This window comes from Pollicipes pollicipes, unplaced genomic scaffold (genome assembly GCF_011947565.3).
Source record: "Pollicipes pollicipes isolate AB1234 unplaced genomic scaffold, Ppol_2.1 Scaffold_5724;HRSCAF=6776_pilon_pilon_pilon, whole genome shotgun sequence".
NCBI lineage: Eukaryota > Metazoa > Arthropoda > Thecostraca > Pollicipedomorpha > Pollicipedidae > Pollicipes > Pollicipes pollicipes.
In genome coordinates, this window is record NW_023596746.1 from 13,310,842 (window position 1) to 13,316,173 (window position 5,332).

Below are 5,332 nucleotides of genomic sequence, written 5' to 3' on the forward strand. Positions count from 1 at the left end.
CAGCTGTACCACTACCCATCCTACAACCATCTTGCAATTTCCTAGCACGATTTTCCATCCTCGTCATTCGGACGGAAACTGCGCGCTTATCTCCGCATGAGAGCATCGCTTGCGTCATTTTAGTTTTTGGTTCCACTCGCATACCCTTACAGGGGGTTTCACATTTGTATGAGGTCTGAACTGAAATAGTCATCTTGAAGATCATTCGGCGCAGTTTACAGCCCTGTTCGTGTCATGAACTTTTTGTTTCTGTGGACGCGCGCCGCAAAATGAGCAGGACTATTCCGTGCGAACTATTTCAAAGCTACTCAGAATCCATGACGCCATCATAGCATCATTCAAGTTCTGTCAACCCACTGGCTATGCGGCGTTCGAGGTCAATGCAAATATAATTGTCGAATCGTTCATATCTGGCATTCGTGAGCACGACTTTCAGATACAGCGGCCGTCAACAGGCTCTCAACCAATGTTGTGCAAGCTATGCCAAATTTTAAAAGGATTTATGTTTTGTGCTTCATAATACAAGACATTATGCATTCTTCCATTACGGAAAAACCTGTAATCGAATAGCTTAACCACAGCGCTATAACCGAGTATGTGAATGCAAGTAAGGACCTTAATGAGCACTTCATTCTTCACACCCGCTATTGCGGCCGGTAATTACAGCTTTGCCATCAGATCTCAGCACCAATAGATGGGCAACACAGGCCTCAGTCACGGCTATGACGATATAAAATGGTATGGTGTGGTAAAAGGCATGCTAAAATGTAATGTATGGGAATATAATGCACATCGTATGTAAAATGTCTCTCGCTGCCAAGCTTGACATCAACTTTGATACTTTGAATGGATCGCTACGCGCGCGTTTAATGCAGCTTAAGTTGAACAATAGGTTGGTCAATGTGGGACGGGAGACGGGTTGAGTTGGGTACATATTTGAGGAAATTGCGCGTGTGGGTACGGATATGGGTACCAGCAATCTACGAAACTTACGGTACAGATGCAAGAATCATCACACAGTGTTACTGCTGGCTCCACTCTTCGTCATAAACTCTCTCAACCCTTCAATTCAAGATCTCCTGATGCCCAGGTAAAAAGACAGCAGCTTTAGGCCTTTCTTGTTAAAACCAAGTCAACCAGCACATCCTACCACATCCCGTTGCCACGACCTCAAACTGTATCACCTCTGACGGTGGTGCTGCTGCACATGCTGATTTATTATTTAGCTATGGGTGAACATGTACATTGTATATTCCTATTAGAGACGCATCTTTTTCATGAAATGTCAGCCCGCAGCCCGGCCCGCTGCCCGCCCGCCCGGCCTGTAAGGGACACAACCCACTATAGACCGCTGTGCTGCAATGTCAGGCCGCAGCCCGGCCCGCCCCGGCCAGCTAGGGATACAGCCCACCACAGACCGCTATGCTACAATACTGACTCGGCGCTAAGTTGCAAGTACTAAGTTAATTACGATCTGCACTGTGTCATTTCAGATGACATGACTGATAACCAAATATATTCCGCTCCTTCTTAGGGTTCCATAGCACCGGACAATGAATGGCGAGTTAGCGCCTATGGATGGGAAAGCTAGCTGGCTCTCTATCAAGTTGGAGAGCTCAACTGCCGTAAGTTGGAGGGGGCTGCGCCCCTTCAACCGGTACGATCTCACACCCTGGCTGCTGCAGACTGCGTACATCACGCCTGTACAACACGCTCACATCTCAGGTAAATCCTGAAAGTTCGGAGCCGGTGGATGGCGTGGTTAAACACCGTCCGCAGACATGGCCTTGCCTGGGGCACCGACAGCAACAAAAACGCTCAGAACTGCCCTCTTCCTGGCGAGACGATCGCCAGCAAAACCAACCCCTATGCGTCCGATCTTCAGTCTCAGCACGGAGCGTTCAGATGTCCTGAGGCTGGCCGACCAGCTGACCACCACCCACCGAATGGGCCTTTGGCAAGGGAGCCCCGCTTGAGGCCGGCAAAAGTCCCTCGTGCTGTAAATGGGCTGGCATGTAAGCGGGCCGTTGCATGATGCGGAGCTCCGCCGACTGGGCCGCTCCCGTCCGGCGTCCCCAAGGCCACTGCCTGCAGAGCACTGCAAGTCAGCGCCGTGCAGGCGCCGTGATCGTGCAAGGATGGGCACTGGCCCCCCTCCTCAAGACCATTCCAGCACCCCGACAGCTGGTCCTGTCCCGTGCTATGTGGCGCACTGGCTGCAAGCTGCACCGAAGCGGCTGGACATTCCATGTCACGGCTGGTCAGCGTTGCGGTGGCTAGCTGGCTCCTGGACCGACACCCCGCGGGCGCGCGAGACAGCCACCTGTCTCAGCGGTGGGGCGCGCCCGCAGTGGCCGACCGGCAACACCCGCGGGCGGCGCACTCTGGCAAGGTGGTCACTACGCGCACGTCGACGACAGCTCAGAACGCGGCACGTTCGTATCTGCTCGAAGCATTGCACATCTCCATATGCCGTTTGCTGTGAACAACAGCATTAATCTGCATGGCTTTTACAGGAGAAACAATGAAATACAACTGGGAAGTGACTCGCTATATGTAACCTAAAAGGTGTCAAACTTGATTCCCATGAAACCATTGGGGATATGGCGCTAGGTCGGATTAAGATGGGAGACTCTCAGAATATTTTCTGAGCTTTTGTGCCACGAAAGATAAAAAGCATCTCAGCACTCTTCACTTTAGGATGATTGCTAGTAGACAATAAAGACGCTTTTCAGCACCGCACGCAGCACTTTCAAAACTGATCAGGGCCTCCACTTTTCAACATCGGTTGTGGGGAATGAGCCGATGAAGTTGACCCAGCCGACCCGCAAAACCTGATTTCTTCCCGGGATTTCGGCCGCATATATTCGCGTTCCACATATCAAGGATTGAAATATATATGTTTTGTATGAATATGTAACTGGTGAAAATCGGGCGATGAAAGATTGTTTTAAAGAAGAAAAACATCCTATTTCGAGCCCACATCAAACCGCAGTTGTGAAAAGCTCATACTTGTGTGTAGTTCACAGAAAACATACAGGTAAGACGGTCCGATATGACCAACGAAAATAGCTGTTGCTTATCGTTGATAGGAGGCGGCCCGAGGGTAGAAATACAGTTTTAGGCTGAATGGTGTTGTCTCACACCGAGCCGACCAGTGAAGAGCGCACATGACACACTTTCTGGGCAGATGCCTCCGAGAATGCGCATGCGCACTGCCAAGAAGTACCACCAGCTAACATTGAAACTAAACTTGCACGACCTCAGCAGATATCTCGACACCGGCAAGGACACAGTAAATTCATGCTGGTTAGCGGGAGAGTCGCCAGAATGGCCGTCATAATAAATAGCGCGATCAGTGCTTCGATATGAGTCTGAAGTGAATATAAACAAGAACGGCCTTGCCTTCGTGATGCTTCGGCGTAATGATCTGCGGCCTCCAGTTTGCCAGGAGGTATTAATGCCTTGTCGAAAACCAGTTGGCTAAGCAATGTTATCAAGCAAGCAATGAGTATGTTCGGAAAATTCGACAGATTGAGGCTGAATGCAGTTCCCTCACATAAGTTCAGTAACACCGTACCAATATTTCATTCACTCGGCAACATACCGCGCAAAATGCGCCGAAATTGCGCCTCGTCATCCTTTTGTGAAGCAATCGGGTGGTAGAAATACCGCAAAAATCTACTTTAGATCCTTGGCCACCATCATGCTGCACGGTAACTGCTAGCTAAGAAATCAGTCCTTATAGCACAAAGGCGGCACGCATATAGCTGCCGCTCCCTCCCCCCTATCAAAAATAGGGTTTGTATTAAAATGTACGCAACTAAACGTTGACGGCTAAAAATGTCAGGTAGACACGTCAAAATAAAAAGATCAAAAGCACGCAGTGCTGTTATACGACACAAAAAGAGCTGTGCGAGCCTGTGGCGCACTGAGAGCGATTTTACTTTTTTTATTTGCTCCTCCGTCGCAAAATCATGTGTACATTTCTGGTAAACCCACGTCCGGCTGGGGGCAGTTGATTTCCTCCCTCCGGTTTTGCGAGTACAGGTCAAAAATGAAGGATCGCAGCAGCACGAAACTGCAGTGCCTGTTAATCTGTTAATTTGGCATCATTCGCGCGGATTGAAGTTTTGATGTACCAACATCAGTGACCGAGGACTGGTCAGGGAGGTCAACCTATAAAAAACTGAACACAGAATTTGCATGTGCCATTTGCAATTGTTCAAACTTTCTTTTGTAATAGAGCATGCCAGTACCTGCAATTTTGTATCCTGCAGATTTTCAAAAGGTGAGGCCAGCGACCAGAGGTCATGTAAGTTTGGCTAATTTCGTAAATAATGCAGATTTGAACGTTTATTTGTGTGGGTTCGGTGTTTGTATTTAAGGTAAAGAGTACTAACTTACCTGCACAACCAACTTTTAAACACAGAGCATATGGCCTTGGCCAAGGTCATAACCTGTCTATATGGGCACCCTCTGCAAAACACATACTGTACGTGTTTTTGTGTAGTTTCGGTGTTTGTTCATGAGGTAAACAGTACTGACTCACCTGCACAACCATTCTATGACCACAGAGCATGTAGCCTTGGCCAAGGTCATGACCTGTCTCTATGGGCACCCTCTGCAAAACACATCCTGAGCTCATAATAGGCAGTTTTCTTGGGTAATTTTGGACGCGGATTTCGAATACTCCACAGAAAACATGTTGTGATATCATCCTAATTCATCACGAGATGACAATAGGTCACATGAGAAAATGTAAGGTCATACGAGGTCATCTAAGGTCGATGACTTATTCTGCCAGCAGCGGAGAGGCCAAAAGTGAACCTGACGACGCATGATTTGATGTACCAACGTGCCTATTCTCAGTTCGCTACAAATACATAACCAAACGTCGAAGGGAAAATGCAAAATGTGGACGACAGCTATGCGATCTTGAGTGCTTGCAGACGTTCAATGCACTATTTCTGACAAAAGAAAGGCATTGTACTGGTCACATAAACCCGGCTAGCAATTCATGTTTTTGGGGTGGTTCATAAATATAATTACGTGGACCTCATATGGCCTTTAGGTCAATCTATAATGGTATTTTTGTGTCTAAAATATTTTTGTCCAAAAGCTGCACCTAAAAAATAAACTTAGACAGGAGCACATTGCGATAAATATCGTTCTTGTAGGGTGCTGGTGGACCAATTTTGAACGATGAATTGATCTGACCCTCATCGTGCCCTTGCGGATGAAGAGAAAGGGTTGGAATGGACTCCCCACACTACCGCTTATTTCCGTGCCCACAATATCGGTTATGGCGTGTCGACATGGGTTCTAACTG